The sequence below is a fragment of the Triticum aestivum genome, chromosome 3A, assembly GCF_018294505.1.
Source record: "Triticum aestivum cultivar Chinese Spring chromosome 3A, IWGSC CS RefSeq v2.1, whole genome shotgun sequence".
Taxonomy (NCBI): Eukaryota; Viridiplantae; Streptophyta; class Magnoliopsida; order Poales; family Poaceae; genus Triticum; species Triticum aestivum.
The window spans coordinates 38,902,087-38,922,997 of record NC_057800.1 but is presented as its reverse complement, the minus strand read 5'-3'; the positions used below and the strand labels follow the sequence as shown (position 1 = coordinate 38,922,997).

Here is a 20,911-nt window from a genome sequence, read left to right as displayed (position 1 = left end):
AGTACTCCAGTTTCATATGGAGTGGCCATCATTCAGATATAACAAAATTTCTTCTTTTGAGAAGAGGGGAAAAAATGTACTTTACACACACTTCTGCAATAGTAGAACTTCTGTTTCAGAAAAATGGCTGTTTTGTGGGGACTGCTGAAATTCAGAGTTTTTTGAAGAAAAAAAAAATCTGCACAATGAGATATTTGGTATACAATGGTGACCAGAGGGCAGAGGAGGTAGTGATGTCTATGAAGTTCCTGTGTCTAAAAAGATTGCTCGGTTTCCTCAGAAGATGGAAAATATGGCATTCAATTGTTCAACCAGTCGTACTCAGAAATTTTTAAAGGCTATATAAATAGGAATTTGCTAAATGTAAAGAAAGGAAGCATTTTTTTTGTTCTGTTGGCAGCTAGATGGTTTTTCTATAATTTCAATCTAAATATTCAAGGTTTGGGGCTTACAAAACTGTGTGCTAGGGATGAAAGCATCATCACAATCACATTTCTTATTTTTTGTGGGGAATCATCACAATCACACTGACTGCAGCTACAGTAACAGTGCAATGCCTCACCAGAACAAAAATATTTTTCTGAACTTCGGAAAACTATACTACAAGTCAGATGTTAATAACAGCAGGGCATATGCTTGTGTTGGGAATGGTGAGCAGGAGGAGGAACTCAGATGATGGCCCATGGTTTGATAGGCAAAATGAGCTTTGTGAGAAAAAGTTAATAACTGGACAAGAACTGGAATCAGTGAGTAAATTTGCCAAGTCTAACAATGACTGGTAGGCAATCTGCTCTGTTTCTGGGCCAGCCGATGAACCCAAGCCATGAAAATGTCCAACTACACTGTACTCGGTTACTCTTGGACTGTTAATTAGCTAGCCATATACTACATCACTACATCAGTTATGCTACTGACCACAATCCCATTTGGTTTTCCACTGACCATATAATGTAATGGCGTTGCACCAAATCATCAAATAATTTGCAATGGAGAGGCTGCTGCTTACATTGAACCGCCTGCGCCTGGTGTTCGCGTGGTTCATCACCGTCCTCATCCTTGACCTGCCATGCTTCTCCCTACTGAAGAAACCATGTGTGAGGGTTTCATCTTCGAATTGCTGCCTGAGAAAGTAATTAACACGGGAGTTGGCTAATTACCTCCACCGACGAGCGACGAGGACTGAGGGGGTCAAACCGAAGAAGGCCAGCGACTAGGGACGGCGCGGCTGCTGGATGGGGCGCGGTGGAAAGATGTGGCACTGGGCACAAGGAATGGGAGGCAATGCCCTGCAGCCAGACGGCCCACTTCACCGGCGACTTCGCCGCGGATAGGGCTGCCGCCGGCAACGGTTGGTGGAGAAATGTTTCCCTTTTCTTTTTCTTTGAGCGTCGGAGGAGGAAGGGTAAGAGCAGCAAGGCCCCTGGCTCGTGCGGGCATGGACAGCCCAGCCAAGTATGCAGCCCACGGATTGTCGCACCCAGATTTTTTTGTGTAGCTCTTCAGCTCTGTTTTTATTTCGGCTGTTTCTCTGATTTTAATGTATTCCAGCTGAAAAATGTTCAATAATTTTAAAATGTTCCTTTGAGCTCATTTGCTTCCGTTGAGCTCCACGTGTATTGCTCTTGAGCTCCACCTGTAGCGCAAATCTGGTTTGAGTAATCATGGTTGAAATTGAAAATTACTAACATGTTGTAAAATTCTCATTGCTCCAATAAAGCAGAGAAGTAAATGGGCAGTCCAAGGGACTAACTAACAAAAACCGATCAGTTGGTATATGTTAGTTACCGCAAGTGCCTTTATGTTCTGCAGCATGTCAAACTTGGTTTTAATGACATTAGGTACAGCTTGATTTCCTCAAAAGGAGAAAAGGTAGCTCAAACCTATTGTAAGCTGTTACAAGAAAACTGTAAAATGTACACTCATTGATAAATTTTTGCTCCTTCTTAAACATCCCAGATAACCAAAAGGTGTTGATAATTGATGAGATGTTTATTCTTCCTTCCACTGACCGTGAAAGGATTTTGCTACATTTTCAATACAAAGAATTCAGATTCTTAGCTTGCAAAGATGTGAGTAGGAGGAGGAACTCAGATTAAATTTAGTTTGCAAAGTTCATAAACAAACTGTAAACAGCCTAGATTTGTCCAGTAGCTACACACATATATCATTTTCATTGATTAAGGTCACGGTGCCACACGGATCTTTGATCTTGAGCCATATTTCCTGTGTTTTCCCACATGAGGTTCTTCTAAACCTAACACTATCCCAGCTGAGGGAGTCCTGGATTAGGGGGTCTTTGGACAGCCGGACTATATTCTTTAACCGGACTGTTGGACTATGAAGATACAAGATTGAAGACTTCGTCCCGTGTTCGGATGGGACTTTTCTTGGCGTGGAAGGCAAGCTTGGTCATACAGATATGTAGATCTCCTCCCTTGTAACCGACTCTGTGTAACCCTAGCCCCCTCCGGTGTCTATATAAACCGGAGGGTTTAGTCCGTAGGACAACATACAATCATAACATAGGCTAGCTTTTAAGGTATAGTCTCTACGATCTCGTGATAGATCAACTCTTGTAATACTCATATCATCAAGAACAATCAAGCAGGACGTAGGGTATTACCCAACGAAAAAAAATAGCACACTATTTCGCCGTTATAGCGCGGTTATAGCATATTCGGAAGGGAGACATTACATTTTGGCAAAATCGGCCGCTACGGCGCTAATCGCGCTATTAGCGCGCTACAGACGCTATAACGTTGTAGCGTTTGACGTTTAAACATGCAGACCATGCAAAACTAAAATAAGCACAGCCCAGCAGGCCCAGCAAGCCGAAACCAACCCACGACAACAACCTTTCTCACTCCTTTTATCAGTCTCCCATGACCTAACCGGCTAACCCTAGTTCTCACATCTCACCCCCTTCCTAGTTCCCAGCCCAGATGAGCGGCGGCTGCGGTGGCAACATCTGGGCGTGAGCGCAGGGAGCGACAGCATCAAGTCATCAGCGCGGCGGCAACATCTTCACGTGAGCAGCGGCGGCATCATCCTCTCGTGGCGGCGGCGTCCTCCATCTCGACTCCATCCTATTCCTAGCACCGACGGGCGATGTCAACCACACCGTTGGCAAGTCAACCACTAGGTAATCAAGCATCCACACCGTCACATACCCAGTTTCCCTTGTGCCATCTCCATGCCCTCCCCGTCTCCCGCTATGTCGCCAGCAAGAGCACCACCAGATGAACGCCGGCAAGAGCACCAACAAAGGGAAGTAGGATTCAGAAGGAGATCCCTGTATATTCAGTTATTCACTTATTCATAGAAAGATGTTGATTTCCTCAATATGGTTTACGGTTTTGACTAATTAACTTGCACCATGTGGTTCATTTTGACTAATTATCTGTGATTATTTGGTGTTAATGCTTGGATGGGCCGATTTTATTTGCACCATGTGGTTCATTTTGGTGGTGTTTACTCTCTACTGAAGATATATGTACTCTGTACTAAAGATATATTTACTCTGTACTAAAGATATATGTACTGCACTGAAGACGTAGGCATTGATATATACTTTGTCTGATTGTAGGCATTGGTGCTTCAAGCACAGCATCAACGGTGCAAGGAGAAGTTGTAGTTGTGAATGTGAAATCAAAAGACCCAGGATGGAAATATTGCAGTTGTCCTGACGAAAACAAGAGGAATTCTTTGAAGTGCATTTTCTGTAATCATTTGTACACCAATGGTATTGCTCGAATCAAGCTCCACCTTGCAAACATTCCAACTTCCGGTGTTGTTCCCTGTACAAAAGTGCCAGCTGATGTAAGGGATGAAATCACTGAGTTTTTGACAAAGAAGGGTGATAAAAAGGCAGCAAAAATTTCAGAGCAGAAGAGGATTAGATGTGAAGTGGACTTGAGCCACTCAAAGGGGGAAGGTTCAAGTGATGAAGATGGCAGAAGCAATTCTGTTGTTATGCTTAAGTCGGCGAGAGGCAAAACATCTAAATCCTCGGGTGGGCCTATGGACAAATTCTGCCAACTATCAACTGAAGATGCTATCGCTGCAAGGAAGGCAAAATCTAGTGAGAGCATCCAATTAAAGCTGACAACTGGGGAGAGACTGAAGAAAAGGAACCGTGCTTGTGAGTACATATGCCAGTTCTTCTATGAAGCATGCATTCCCTTCAATTCAGTCACACTTCCAAGCTTTGCCCTTATGCTTCAGTCAGTTGGACAATACGGCGAAGACTTGCCAGGTCCTAGTCCTTATGAAATGGGTGGCCCATTCTTGAAGAAGAGGAAGAAGAAAGTGATGGAATCCTTCAAAGCACACAGGGAAGCTTGGGAGCTCATTGGATGTACAATCATGACAGATGCGTGGACCGACATAAGAGGAAGAGGGGTAATGAATCTGGTAGTCCATAGTGCATATGGTGTGGTTTTTCTCGATTCTTTTGATTGTTCAGCTGTGAAGAAGGATGGCAAGTACATCTTTCAGCTTGTAGATGATTGCATTGAAGAGATTGGGGAGAAACATGTAGTTCAAGTGGTGACTGATAATGCAAGTGTGAATCAGGCAGCATCAACTTTGTTGAATGCAAAGCGGCCCAACATATTCTGGAATGGTTGTGCTGCCCATTGTATTGATTTGATGCTAGAGGACATCGGTAAGCTGCCATCAGTTGACTCCACTATTACAAAAGATAGAGCTGTGACGGTTTTCCTTTATGCACACATAAGGGTTTTGAGCCTAATGAGGGAGTTCCTTGGGAAAGATCTGGTTAGGTCAGGTATTACTAGGTTTGCTACATCATACTTCAACTTGAAGAGCATGCTGGATAACAAGAAGCAACTCCAGAAGCTATTTAGATCAGATCAACTTGATGAAATGGGCTATCTAAAAAAGGCTAAAGGAAGTGAAACCAACAAAACTGTGCGCTCTGAATCTTTTTGGAGAGGAGTAGATATTGCCGTAAAGTTCTTTGAACCATTGGCTAACTTGCTAAGGAGAATGGACAGCGATGTACCAGCTATGGGATTCATATACGGCGCCTTTTTGGATGCAAAGAAAGAGATCTCAGCCAAGTGTGAAAATGAACAACAAGAATCTTGTTTTCAAGAAGTGTTGGATATAGTGGATAAAAGATGGGACAACAAATTGAAGAGGCCACTACATAGGGCTGGATACTTCTTAAATCCAGACTACTTTTATGAAAACAAGCTACAAATTTTGTTGGATCCAACATTTAAAGATGGGATTGTAAGTTGCATGGGAAAAATGGTGGAAGATGTTCTCCTTCAAGACAAAATCACGGATGAGCTTAAGGCATATCAAGGTGAAGAGGGGTCATTTGGAAGAGACATTGCTAAAAGGCAGCGGAAAAACAAAAACTTTGATCCAGGTGCATATTTACATTTAATTTTTTCTCCATTCTCAAATCAGAACTTGCAATGCTTTCTTAACTCCGTTTTTTACTCTTAATGAAGCTGATTGGTGGTCCAATCATGGGTCAAGTGCACCAAATCTCAGGGTATTGGCGATGCGGATTTTGAGTTTGACATGCAGCTCCTCGGCTTGTGAGAGGAATTTCAGTGTTTTTCAGCAGGTCAGAAAGATGCATGCCATACGTCAACTTGTTTATTGTCTATCCATGTGTTGATTGAAGTAGAATGATCCTTGACATATGTTTTAGTACTTATAGTAGGACTATTTGGTGCTTGTCAATTGTCATGCTACCTTGAGTATCATGTTTGAATCTTAACCAATATCATGTTTGAACAACTCATAACCAGAATAGTCTTTTGCTTTTAAGAAGAGGAAGAAGAATGTTAACCAGAATAGTCTTTTGCTTTTAAGAAGTGGAAGAAGAATGTGCTAATTATCAGTTCTTCATTGTCACATTAGAAGGACAACCTGGTATCTTTGTTATACTTTTCTTGCATTGGTTTCGTTGTTTTTTATGACATTAGGTACAGCTTGATTTCCTCAAAAGGAGAAAAGGTAGCTCAAACCTATTGTAAGCCGTTACAAGAAAACTGTAAAATGTACACTCATTGATAAATTTTTGCTCTTTCTTAAACATCCCAGATAACCAAAAAGTGTTGATAATTGATGAGATGTTTATTCTTCCTTCCACTGACTGTGAAAGGATTTTGCTACATTTTCAATACAAAGAATTCAGATTCTTAGCTTGCAAAGATGTGAGTAGGAGGAGGAACTCAGATTAAAATTTAGCTTGCAAAGTTCATAACCTAACTGTAAATTGCCTAGATCTGTCCAGTAGCTACACACAAATATCATTTTCATCGATTAAGGTCACAGTGCCACACAGATCTTCGATCTTGATCCATATTTCCTGGGCTTTCCCCCATGAGGTTCTTCTAAACCTAACACTATCCCAGCCCTGTAACCGTATTCACCAGCGAGGGAGGCACTTCAAGGATTTGATCAACAGTGAAGTCAATGTTGGTGCTTCAGCACTCCAGAGATACTAAGATGCCTAGTTTGCATTCTTTACATATTGGCCAGAGAACCCAAGATAACAAGGCTCTGGCCATCCTTCTCTGTTGCACGGGAACCGCAGAACCATCATTGTGAATAAGACATTTTCGTCAGTAAAGACGTCTTGGTCTTGAGCTGATTCCAAGCAGCTTCTGAGCCTCTACAACAGACGAATAAGTCAATTTTATTGTTTTGTCCAGTTTCTCCCATTGCAAATCTGTTTCTAGTAATTGTACTTGAAATTTTGCATTCTTTCCTGGGCTGGACGAATAAGCTTGAAATTTTCCACATGTGTGGAGAAAGCAGAGAGATGCACCGTATGAAAGCAAATTGGGACTTCGAGACACTAATAAACACCAAATGTTTAGTATCAACAAGTGCTTTTTGTACTAACAATAATCCACTAAGTTTGGAAAGGCAGGGAGTTCCTTTAATCATCTCTAAGCTCTCTTTGTTCCTTCACAGTTCCTATGTAATACTCCAGTTTTATATGGAGCGGCCATCATACAGACATAACAGAAAAAATCCAGAAGAGGGCAAAAAAATGGACTTTGCACACAGTTCTCCAATGGTGAAACCTCTGTCTAGAAAAATGACTCATTTTGTGGGGACTGCTGAAATTCAGAGTTTTTTGAATGAAAAACTGCACAATGACCAGAGGGCAGAGGAGGTAGTGATATGCATCCTGTTCTTATGTCTAAAAAGATGGCTCGGCTTCCTCAAAAGATGGAAAATATGGCTTTCAACTGTTTAACTTGTCGTGCTCAGAAAATATTTAAATGCTACTCCCTGCGTCCCAAAATAAGTGTCGCTGATTTAGTACAAAATTAGTACGACTTTGTACTACATCAACGACACTTATTTGGAGACGGATGGAGTATAATAATTTCTGAACTTCGGAACAATATCTTTCAAGTCAGATGTTTACGGCTGTCGCACGGTTGTGTTGGAAATGCTGAGTAGGTGGAGCTCGGATGACGGTCCATGGTTTGATAACCAAGATAAGCTTCGTGACAAAATAATCACAGGGCAAGGACTAGAATCGGTAAGGAAACTTGTCAACTATAATGATGCCTCCTGATGATTGGTTTTTTCTCTGCACCACCCGCCAACCATGAACCCAAGCCATGAAAATGTCCAACTATACCAAGACATACAGAGATCACTACGTCACTACATCAGCAAGACATATAGACATCACTACATCAGCTATGCCATGTTTAATCCCATTTGGTTTTCGGCTCACCATATAATGCAATGCCGTTGCACCAAATCATCGCGTAAATTGCAATACAGAGGTTATATTGACCTGCCTGACGCTTCATGTGGTTCATCCCAAACCTTATCCTTGACCTGCCATGCTTGTCCCTACTGAAGAACCCATGCGTGAGTGTTTCATCATCGAATTTCTGCCCGAGTGAGTAATTGATAAGGGAGTTTACCTCCACCGATGAGGATTGAGGGGGATCAAACCGAAAGACGGCAACGCGGTTCCCCTCGCTGGAGGCCGGCGATTAGGGGCGGCGCGGCTGCTGATGGAGCGCGGTAGAAATACGTGGTACTGGGCGCCAGATATGGCGACAGAAATGCCCTGCGGCCAGATGACCAACTTCACCGGCGACTTCGCCGCGGATGGGGGCGCCGCCGGCAATGGCTGGAGGAGAAAGGTTAATTCTTTTTGAGACAAAAGTTATTCTTTTCTTGAGCGCAGGCCCCTGCCTCATGCGGGCGTATATGGCCCGATCTATGCAGCCCACGGAATGTCGCAACCCCTGATAAAAAAGCTCTCTTTCTATTTATCCCTCATAAACACCTCAAAAAAATATGCCTAAAAAAGCACTAAAAAAGCTCTGTTTCTATTTCAGCGATTTTTCTAGCTGGTTTTTTTATTTCGGTCAGTTTATTCAAATTTAAAAATGTCCACGAGTTAAAAATATTTTTCTACTTATAAAACTTCATAAATTCAAATTATTTTAATTAATTCAAAATGTTCACAAGTTTTTAAAAATATTCATGAATTTAAAACTAAAAATAGAATAATAGGACAATGAAAATATGAACCGCTTATCTGGAGTGAAAGATTTGTCCATTGTATCACGTGCCAAGTGAAATGAGTAAAAGATTTGTATGTTGAATCTTTCTAAATTAGTACAATCTAAAGCCGCTTCTCTTGAGTTAATTTTACATACAAAATGTTTTAACATTACAAACCTTCTTGCTCTACAGCAGAACTTAATTTATTCGTTAGTATATAAATTAAGAGTTCATACATCACAAAAAAAGAACTTAATTTATTCTATAGGCTCTTAATGACAGCCACATTAAGAGTTCATACATCACAGGCCGGGTCCGAAGCTTTTTCTTTTCTTTTGTTGAAAGATGCAAAAGCCTTGCCTGCGTCTGAGCATGACCGCGTGAGTGTATGGCTCGGCGATATGGAGCAGCGAAGAAGATGGTGTTGGTCCGTTGTGCACAGGTGGTCCGCAGGAAAGCGATGACCCGTCGAAGCCAGTGTGGAAACCTGTGGAGCCGGAGGGCCCGTCATACGGCAGGGAGGGCGCCTGCTGGTCCGCGGCCACGGTGTAGACTGGCGGCGGTGACGTCCCGGCCAACCAGGCCGGAAGCTGGGACGGCGAGGGCGGGTACCGCACTTGCTGAATCGGCACGCCCGCCGGCGCGGTTGTAGTCAGCCCGGTGCTGGGCGGCGGAGGCGCCGGCAGTGGCAGCTGCTGCTGCCTGGAAACGGCGGAGGCGGCGGGCGCGGCGATGGCCGGGGCCAACCATTGTGGCCAGATCGGGGCGGTGGCGGGGGCTGGTTGTAGCTGCAGCGAGGGCTGTAGTGGCCCAACCAGCGTCGCGGTGGCCCTGGGGTCCGACGGCTACCAGGGCTGCCAGGGCGGTGGCGGCGAGGACCCGGGTAGCGTGGGTGACGCGGCGAGGGCCGGCGCCGGCCACTGCGGCCATTGGGGCGCGGCGGCGGGCGGCGGCTAAACCGGCCAGTGGTGGTGTAGAGGCCCGGTCGGCGCCGCGGGTGCCGAATACCATGGCAGGGCGGCTGGGCCGGTCGCGGCGGCCGGCGGCCCGTAGGGGCCGGCTAGGTATAGCCGTATCCCCTGGACGGCGGTGACGAGATCGTTGAGGACCCCGGTGATCTCCGCCGGGGAGTAGACGGCGGCCGGTGGTGCGGTGGAGGGCATCGTCATCTGGGTGGTGGTGGCACCGGAGGATGCGACCAGCGGCGCGGACGGGGAGAGCAGCGGCGCGGTGGTGACGGTCGGCAGCGGAAGCGACGGGATGGGCGGCGGCGAAGACATGATCGAAACTGAGCTACCTGATACCAAAGTGTTAGGAGCTAGGGTTCTGCCGGTTCTAGGGCGGAGATTGTAGGAGAAAGATGGAGGAAGACGAGGTCGAGGGCGCGGCGGCCGGCGGCTGGGCGCCGTCCTTGCGTGGTGGAGAAGAGACGGCGGCGGTGCAAGAGGCAGCTAGGGTTAGGTCTCCCGGCTCCCTAAGGGAAGCTGAGCAAATACTGATTACTTCTTACTTAATTAGATTGATACATCTCCTCTCCTTATATAAGGAGGTTTACTTGACACCTAAGCAAACGACCCTAATAACGATAAGATAATTGGGCTAAACCCCTAATAACTATAAAATAACTTGGGTCACAGCCCACTGGACTAAGCCCCTAATATGCCGGTCTAACAGTTATGATGAGTGAGACATGCATGCATGGTTCCATGTGGTTGACGGCGTATGATAGCTAGGCCAGTCGTCGACGGGTGAAGGAGGCCTCCAGCTGCTTCGAGGCAGCTGCCAACCGCTGTCAGCTTCAGCTTTGCCCCCAAACACCAGATTACCTCTAAACTGTTGGTGACTCCAGATTCCAGATCAGGAATGACGTGACAAATCATAACAGCAGATTAGGAATGAACAAATTAAGATGTGCAACCTAACAATTTCCTTAAAGGCAGAAAAGTGCGCAGTTAGGGTTTAGGGTTTAGGTCTACATCAGCTTAAAGAATTTGTTAGGCAGAAAAATTGATCAAACAACACGTTATGCAGATGCAAAGATTCCCATTCTTTTTCTTTGGAAGACGTACAGCTACAATTCAAAAGGGACTAAACAAGCAAACAAGCAAGTCTGTTCCTATCAAACAGTCATGGCTATAGGCATGTTAGGCTGTTTTTTTGCTGACCGTTGAATGAATCAACACACAGATGCAGTCCCTATCTACAATCCCCTACCACTCTTCCACCCTGTTAGCCATCACAGGAACCCTATTGCAAGTTTCCAACTCAGACTGTGTTTCAAGTTAACGCGTGCAAGCAAAAAAATCGTACCAAAAATGGCAGTGGCGAGTACCTCTTCGTGTCTCCACCTCCTCCCTCTCCTCCTCGTACTCCTACTCGCAGCCACCAGCGAGGCCACCACATTCAAAATCATCAACCAATGCTCCTACACCGTGTGGCCAGCCGCTCTGCCGGGAGGTGGCGTGAAGCTCGATCCGGGGGAGACATGGGCGCTGAACATGCCCGCTGGTACCTCAACAGGGCGCATCTGGCCGCGCACAGGCTGCTCACTCCTTGACGAAGGCGGGTCATGCCAAACTGGTGACTGCAGCGGCTTGCTCGCATGTACGGCCAGTGGTCGATCGCCAAGCACGCTGGGCGAGTTCAGTCTTGGCCAAGGCCAAAGTGTTGATGATTTCTTCGACATCTCGCTCATTGATGGCTTCAACGTGCCCATGGACTTCCTGCCGGTGCCGATTCAGGGAAGGTCAGGGTGCAGCAAGGGGCCGCGTTGTGCAGCCAACATCACATCGCAGTGCCCAAGAGAGCTGGAGGCTCCGGGAGGGTGTAGCAATGCATGTACTGGGAGCACGGCAAGCCGTTGCAACACAAGTTACTCGGCCTTCGTTAAGCAGATGTGCCCAGATGCCTACAGCAAGCCTGATGATACATCCACTTACTCTTGCCCGTCGGGCACAAAGTACCAGGTCATCTTCTGTCCCCTGATTAATCAAACACTCTCACCTACAGCTGAAAGTCCCCTGCCTGCACCCCCAGCCAAGGCAACACCTCCGACCCCAAGTACTCTACCTACAACTATTGGGCCAACAAGCATGAAACCGAAATCCCCCTCTGGAAGAAGAGTTGTTGCAATTCTACCTCCTGTAGGCGGCTTCATTTTTCTCACCATCTTGTTCCTCGTCGCCTTCTTTATATGTAAACGAAGAACACAACAACAACATGAGATGGAAGAAGAGGAAGAGTTTGGGGAGCTACAAGGAACACCAATGAGGTTCACATTTCAACAGCTAAGAGCAGCAACCGAGCAGTTCAAAGACAAGCTCGGGGAAGGAGGATTTGGGTCTGTTTTCAAGGGTCAATTTGCTGATGAAAGGATTGCAGTAAAACGTTTGGATCGAACTGGTCAGGGCAAAAGAGAATTTTCGGCAGAAGTTCAGACAATTGGCAGCATTCATCATATTAATCTGGTGAGATTGATTGGTTTCTGTGCAGAGAAATCCCACAGGCTCTTGGTATATGAGTACATGCCCAAAGGATCCTTGGACAGATGGATCTATTGCCGACATGACAATGATGCTTCTCCTCTGGATTGGAGCACGCGGTGCAAGATTATAACTCATATAGCTAAGGGCCTCTCTTATCTTCACGAGGAGTGCACAAAACGAATTGCTCATTTGGATGTCAAACCACAAAACATCCTCTTAGATGATGACTTTAATGCTAAACTTTCTGATTTTGGACTATGCAAACTCATAGACAGGGATATGAGCCAAGTGGTTACCGGAATGAGAGGCACGCCTGGATATTTAGCTCCTGAATGGTTGACATCACAGATCACAGAAAAGGCGGATATCTACAGCTTCGGCGTCGTGGTCATGGAAATCATCAGTGGAAGAAAGAACCTCGACACTTCCCGGTCAGAAGAGAGCATCCATCTCATCAGCCTATTGGAGGAAAAGGTAAAGAATGATCAGTTGGTAGATTTGATTGACAATAACAGCAACGACATGCAAGCACACAAGCAAGATGCATTCAGATGATGATGCTTGCAATGTGGTGCTTGCAGATTGATTGCAAAAAAAGGCCTAAAATGTCTGAGGTGGTAAAAGTATTGGAAGGTGTCATGACTGCAGACCTCAACATAGAGCATAACTTTGTTGTAACAACTCCAGCAAATTTTGGTAGAACAGGAAATGTGAGCTCTTCAGCGCCACCTCTAGCCTCAGATGTATCAGGCCCCAGGTGAAACAGAGACAATTCAGACAAGGTAGGCAATTAGATTGTGCGTAGGAGATTCTCTTATGTAAAACAGAATTCATGGTCTGTTGTATTTTCTCAAATTATTACAACTTTTGAGTTATGCTAACCTGCATAATATATCAGTATTGCAAACCTTCTTTGATCCACAACAGATGAAATCATTTGTGTTCCTTTGAGCTCCACATGCATTGCTCTTCAGCTCCACCTGTAGCGCAAATCTAGTTTGAGTTATCATGGTTGAAATTAAAAATTACTAACATGTTGTAAAATTGTCATTGCTCCAATAAAGCAGAGAAGTAAATGGGCAGTCTGGTATGTTAGTTACCGCAAGTGCCTTTATGTTCTGCAGCTTGCCCACTTGATTTTGTTGAAATTAGGTACAGCTTGATTTCCTCAAATGGAGAAAAGGTAGCTCAAATCTATTGTAAGACGTTACGAGCAAACTGTAAAATGTACACGCATTGATAAATTTTTGCTCTTTCTTAAACATCCCAGATAACCAAAAAGTGTTGATAATTGATGAGATGTTTATTCTTCCTTCCACTGACTGAAAGGATTTTGCTACATTTTCAATACAAAGAATTCAGATTCTTAGCTTGCAAAGATGTGAGCAGGAGGAGGAACTCAGATTAAAATTTATCTTGCAAAGTTCATAACATAACTGTAAATTGCCTAGATTTTTCCAGTAGCCACACACATATATCATTTTCATAGATTAAGGTCACAGTGCCACACGGATCTTCGATCTTGATCCATATTTCCTGGGTTTTCCCCCATGAGGTTCTTCTAAACCTAACACTATCCCAGCCCTGTAACCGTATTCACCAGTGAGGGAGGCACTTCAAGGACTTGATCAACGGTGAAGTCAATGTTGCTGCTTCAGCACTCCAGAGATACTAAGATGCCTAGTTTGCATTCTTTACATATTGGCCAGAGAACCCAAGATAACAAGGCTCTGGCCATCCTTCTCTGTTGCACAGGAACCGCAGAACCATCATTGTGAATAAGACATTTTTAGCCCTCTTCGTCTTGGTCTCTAAAACAGACGAATGAGTCAATTTTATTGTTTTGTCCAGTTTCTCCCGTTGCAAATCTGTTTCTAGTAATTGTACTTGAAATTAATAGCATGTTTAAAATTTTCACATGTGCAGGGAAAGCTGAGAAATGGACCATATGAAAGCAAATTGGGACTTCGAGAGACTAATAAACACCAAATGTTTAGTATCAACAAGTGCTTATTGTACTCTCAATAATCCACTAAGTTTGGAAAGGCAGGAAGTTCCTTTATGGTCCCTAAGCTCTCTTTGTTGCTTCACAGTTCCTATGTGATAGTACTTCAGTTTTATATGGAGTGGACATCATGTAGATCTGACAAAATTTCTTCTTGTACGAAGAGGGTTACAAATGAACTTAACACACTTCTGTAATAGTAGAACTTCTGTTTCAGATAAATGACTCGTTTTGTGGGGACTGCTGAAATTCAGAGTTTTTTTAAGGAAAAAAACTGCACAATGAGAGATTTGCTATACAATAGTCACCAGAGGGCAGAGGAGTTAGTGATGTGCATCAAGTTCTTATGTCTAAAAAGATGGCTCGGCTTTCTCAAAAGATGAAAAATACGGCTTTCAACTGTTTAACTTGTCGTACTCAGAAATATTTAAATGCTATAATATTTTCTGAAGTTTGGAACAATATCTTTCAAGTCAGATGTTTACGGCTGTGGCACTGTTGTGTTGGAAATGCTGAGTAGGAGGAGGAGGAGGCCGGATGCCGGTCGATGGTTTGATAGCCAAGATAAGCTTCGTGACAAAATAATCACGGGGCAAGAACTAGAATGGTAAGGAAACTTGTCAACTATAATGATGCCTCCTAATTATTGGTTTTTTCTCTGAACCACCCACCGACTGATGAACCCAAGCCATGAAAATGTCCTACTATACCAAGACATCACTACATTACTACATCAGCATAACATATACACACACATCACTACATCTACATACAGAGATCACTACATCACTACATCAGTTATGCCATGTTTAATCCCATTTGGTTTTCGGCTCACCATATAATGCAATGCCGGTGCACCAAATCATCGCGTAAATTGCAATACAGAGGTTATATTGACCTAATGACCTGCCTGACGTTCATGTGGTTCATCCCAAACCTTATCCTTGAGACCTTGACCTTGCCATGCTTGTCCCTACTGAAGAACCCATGTGTGGGTGTTTCATCATCGAATTGCTGGCCGAGCGAGTAATTGAAAAGGGAGTTGTTTACTTACCTCCACCGACGAGGATTGAGGGGGATCAAACCGAAGACGGCAACGCGGTTCCCCTCGCTGGAGGCCGGCGATTAGGGGCGGTGCGGCTGCTGATGGAGCGCGGTGGAAATACGTGGTACTGGGCGCCAGATATGGCGACGGAAATGCCCTGCGGCCAGACGGCCCAGCTCACCGGCGACTTCGCCGCGGATGGGGCCCCGCCGGCAACGGCTGGAGGAGAAAGGTGTTTTTTTCTTCTTCTTAGATTTTTTTAGGGGTAGGGAGGAAGGGTATGAGCAGGCCCCTGTCATGCAGGCGTAGAAAGCCCAGCCTATGCAGCCCACGGAATGTTGAACATTTTTTGTAGCGCTTCAGCTCTGTTTTTCTAATAAAAGTACAAGTGGTTCCAAAAAAAACCTCAGTTTCTATTTAGGACACGTCTAGCGGGCGGCTGGGTGCCCGCTAGCGTTCCTGGACGGCCTGCCTTTTTTGTCAAATAGTGTGCCTAGCATGTTGTTATCTAATTATTCCTATGGCTAAAAAGAAGATTGCTAATTAATCATTTCTTATGTGATCTCTTTCCAAGTGATAGATGTCTGCATGCTGCTGCATTAATGTTGCTCATGTTCGTCACTTGTATATTAATTTTTGGTTTTTAAAATTATAAAAGACATATCTTCAAAATCGCTTGTCAAAATTCAGATCCGTTTTCGCCGTTGAAATCATCGCGGCGTGCTCTTAAAAAGTAGATCCCGCATGAACATGTTTCAATAACTAGTCTTCCTGCCAACTAAACATCAATATATGTGCAACTAAACTACATTGTCACGCCAACTAAGTATATGTGTGTGCCAATAGTCTTGCCAACTAAACATCAATGTGTGTGCAACTAAGTCACATTGTCGTGTCAATTGAGCATATGTGTGTGCCAATAGTCCTGCCAACTAAACACCAATGTATGTGCAACTAGACTACATTGTCGCGCTAACTAAGCATATACGTATGTAACTAGTCCTGCCAACTAAATATCAATGCATGTGCAACTAGATTACATTGCCGCGTCAATTGCGTATATGTGTGTGTAACTAGTGTCCTGCCAACTAAATATCAATGCGTGTGCAACTAGATTGCACTACAAATCAACTAAGCATATGCGTGTGCAACTAGTCTTCCTGTCAACTAAATATCAATGTGCATGTAACTAGACTACATTACAAGCCAACTAAACATCTCTGTGTGTGCAACTAGACTATATTATAAGCCAACTAAGCATATCTGTGTACAACTAGTCTTTCTACCAACTAAATATCAATGTATGTGTAACTAGACTACATTACAAGCCAACTGAGCATATGCATGTGCAATTAGTCTTCCTGCCAACTAATTTTCAATGTGTGTACAAGTAGACTACATTACAAGCCAACTGAGCATATGTGTGTGCAACTAGTCTTTCTACTAACTAAATATCAATGCGTGTGCAACTAGACTATATTATAAACCAACTAAACATTAATATATGTGCAACTAGACTACTATCCTTGACGAACGGAGTCGTTCCAGCATCAGCTCCGAGAAAAGGAGGGAGGAGGCGGTGGCGGCGGCGCTGCTCCTCTGGTTCCACGGCCAGCATCAGCTCCGAGATTTGCTTATCATGCGCGCACTAAGCAATCAGATCAAAAAAGGCTAGCACGTACCTCATATCCATTAATTGGCTATACACATGAATCTAAAATTGTTCAACTAGCAAAATTAGAATCTCGCCCTGCCCCGCGGGAAATTTTTTCTAGCACATACAGAGAACAGTTGAGGAATTAGACTTTTCCCTAGGGTGATACATGGACGCATTGGGGAACGGCTTGACCGGCGCCGGTGCTGCCGCTGCAAACTCGTTGCCGTTGACGTCACGCTAGATCTCCAACGTCCCGAGGCTCAGCCCCTGCGACGCTGCACGGGAGATTCCTTAATCGGCTTCAGGATCTGGTGATGTACCTGGCGAGGGGAAGACGACAGCACCGCTGGTCAGGGTCCCAGTCGGCCTGCTCACATGGCTCCTCTGGTCCGCTGTCTCCCCCCGGACCTCTCTAGATTAGACGCGGGCAGAGGAATGGCGGCGGCTCAATGCGGAGGAGAAGCCAACATGCGAAGGAAGGAAAGGCGAGGGGCGGCAGCGAAGAAGCAGGGCAGCGCCGCGGTGGAGAGCCGGTCCAAAGGACGGAGTCACGGAGAGGACAAGCGCGTGTCGCGCAGCAGTCTGGCCCCGACACAGGACGACAGGATCGAGATCGTGCGGTCACGAGCCGGCCGCTCGTTCTCTCGAGAAGGTGCGTGTGCACTTTTTAGATTTTAGGTTCTATTTATTCCTCAAAGAAAATTAGCACTAAAAAAGCTTTGTTTCTATTTCAGGGAGTTTTCCATCTGTTTTCTTTTCATTTCAGGCGGTTTATTCAAATTTTAAAATGTCCACTAGTTAAAACAATATTTTAGACTTGAAAAAATCTTCACAAACCTTTGTAAATGAATTCAAAATGTTCATAAATTTTACTAGCAATCAGACATGGAGGTGCAAGTTGGAGCTCTACTTTCTTACTTCCTCCGTCCCATAATATAAGAACGTTTTTAACACTAGTGTAGTGTTAAAAACGTTCTTATATTTTGGGACAGAGGGAGTAGTATAGTTAAGATAGATAGTTTCCAGTGCAGAGTTTCGGTGCCCAGGCTCATCTGCACCCCGCCAGAAAAAACATTAAAAAAACAATTTTTTGCATGGTACAAAATTTATTGGGTGAGGTCCACTTTAATTTTCAGGTTATTTGGACATATGAGTAGCTCCCAGTAAAAAAGACAAACTGTGTCAAAACAATGCATCAACAGTAAACTTTTTTACAGACCTCTATTTTGTGTTTTTTGCCGAGAGCTGCTTAGATGTCCAAATGATTTAAAAATTGAAGCGGACCTCATGCATTAAATTATCTACCATGCAAGAAAAACGTGGATTTTTGTTTTGAATTTTTCTACTTTTAATTTTGTTTTTTTCTTCAGCACGGGTGCAGATGAGCCTGGGCTTGGAAGTGGATTGTCGGTTTCTTTCTTTCTCCTCTGCCTTTTCTGTTTGGTTGTGTATTATGGGATCAGTAAGTTTTGCCTTGAGAAAAAAAAGAACATGCTTTTTTACAAGCAAACAACCGTACTTTTGAAATTGGCTGTATCATGTACATATTAATTGACCGAGTCATGTACCTGTTGAGCGTCTGTTTTACTGTAGCCACGTTTCTGATGTAGCAAGAGGCTTTTGAATACCAAAAGTCTGGTGGATTTGAGCTCCACCAAGTAATATTACAGGTTTTATTTTCATCTCATACTTTCTTGTTACATGTCTGGGCTTCTTAAGCCAGGAGGATATATTTTGAACTGAATTACTGACTGCATTTACCATAAAAAAGAAAGAGAGAATGCAATCATGCATGGTTCAAATTAACACACTGTTTTTTAGTTATACAGAAATGTACAGATCAGTTGGAACTAAAGGAAGAATAACTGTATGCCATGGTGATAATCTGGTTGATGCAGTTCACATTGTGGGGTTAAAGATTGAGGTATCATCGTGTAATACTATCTGGGAAATCCACACAAGAGAGAATCTGGCTTAAATGAGACACGGAGAAGCAGTTAGCAGCTTGCAGATTCCAAAATTATGTTGACGTTTGGAGAGTGAAACAGCACCAATCTGTTAATTTGAACCATGATTGGTGCTGTTTCTTGGTTCATCAGTTCTGTATAGTTCATCACTGGTTGGTGCTGTTTCTTGGTTCATCAGTTCAGTGCTGAAACAACACCAATCTGTTAATTTGAAATATCAGTTCAGTGGTGAACCAAGAAACAGCGGTAGAATAGAAGAAGACACCAAGAAACAACACCAATCTGTTAGTTAGGCACCCTTCGGTTTCTCTCCACTGCGCTCAACTCCATGGAGCTGCGGAGCTCGGTTTGAGCAGCTTCATAAAAAGCTGCAGCAACTTGCTCCGGGAGCTGAGTCACGGGAGTGGAGAGAAAACGAACAGGCCCTTAGTACTAGTACTACTGATCTATGTAGTGTAGCCAGTTCAAAAAAAAAGTCTCGAAATGCTTCTAGCTACTAGCTAGCTAGCGCTACAACAGAGAGAGAAATGTCTCTCTGAGGAAACTGAGAAAAAAATTCAGCAAAAAAGATGCAGCCGTCGGGTGAACGGGGGCCCAACACCATCACTTTATCAGCCAAGGCCCAGTGGTACTACAACCACGCGACGGGTGAACTCACTGGTTACTGCTACGCCTACGCCCACCACTCCGCTCCCTCTGCCGCCGCCGCCCAAACGGAAGGGAGCGAGGACGGCGACCGCCACCGCCACCGCCGCAGCCCGCGCCTCCATTCCCAAACCCACGCGAGTGATGAGGCCGTCGGAGTGGCCCGCTGCCACCCCCAGCTTCACGCCAGCGAGGAGGGAGCCCGTTCCCAGATCCACGCGGATGGCGAGGGCGCCGGAGCGATCCGTCGCCGCGGAATCTTCCCGGCGGCGCTGGCCTCGCCGATCGAAGACGACGACCTCCTGAGGGAGATCCTCCTCCGTCTTCCGCGGCAGCCCTCCTCGCTCCTCCGGGCCTCCGCCGCCTGCAAGCAGTGGCGATGCGCCGCCACCGACCCCAAGTTCCTCCATGGCTTCCGCCTCCACCACGGAAAGCCGCCCCTCCTTGGCCTCTTCCACCAGCGCACCTATGATGATATCGTCTTCACGCCCATCCTGGACCATCCCGACCGCATGCCTCCTCAGCGCGTCGACCTCAAGCTCGGCGACTCCGGCAGCCGCACGAAGTTGCAAGTCTTACTGCTTGATTGCCGTCACGGTCACGGTCGCGTCCTTCTCACGAACGAGCCGCTGGGAGACCATGTCATCATGTGCGACCCCATCATCGGTGAGCAGCGCCGTGTGCAGGTTCCGCCAGAGTTCATAGTATGCTCCCATGACAACTGGGCTGTGCTCTGCGCTGCCAGCGATCATGACCACGTGCACGGCAGCTGCCACTCGAGCCCCTTCAAGTTGGTGTTGATCTCTCCACTGGGACCGGAGAACCGACTCGCCGCCTGTGTTTACTCCTCCGAGACTGGCATATGGAGCACTATCATCGTATCGGCCATTCCGTATGAGATTTTTTATGTTGGTATCTTTGGGTTGCTTGTTGGTAATGCACTTTACTGGTTGCTGGATCCTATAAGCGATGGCATACTTGAGTTTGATTTGGATGAGCAAAGTCTAGCTGTGATCAAGGGGCCTCTGGTTACAAATGATTTCAGCCATGACAGTCCTTGGATCATCCATGCTGAGGATGGAGCTCGTGCCTTCGCCTATTGTCTTACCATCACTTGCAATTGTGGCAGAGGAATATCAATTGTCATGGTGCTGCCACATGGGTGCTACGGAACACCATTGACATGCGTGCCATTCTTGGGCTCCCTCCCGAGATTGAAGGAAGGAAGAAAGGTATACTGGGATGCGTTGAGGATGCTGATGAAATACTTCTATGGGTGGGCCATGGTGTCTATATGGTTCAACTTAAGTCAATGCAGTCTAGGAAACTTTGTGAAATCAGTCATTTTACCTACTGTCATTCTTTCAAGAGTTTCTATCCTCCAGGTGATTGTTCATCAACTTAATCTTGTTGTGTTCTGTACATGGATGTTCGTATATCTTCATTGCTATTCTTAAGCACTCAATAATAACTTACACTTAGTTACCAGTTGTCCCTTTGTTAGATAGACTAACTTTTAGTTTTAGTATATGTTAGCATTCAAATGTAGTTGTCTTCTCTCTTGACTATTTA

The 20,911-nt window shown here is 45.0% G+C and overlaps 1 pseudogene; it reads left to right on the top strand.

Annotated features, from left to right (window-relative positions):
* The first annotated feature begins 10,850 nt into the window (after window positions 1-10,850).
* LOC123060071 (G-type lectin S-receptor-like serine/threonine-protein kinase SD2-5) lies at window positions 10,851-12,964 on the top strand (annotated as a pseudogene).
* Window positions 12,965-20,911: the final 7,947 nt, after the last annotated feature.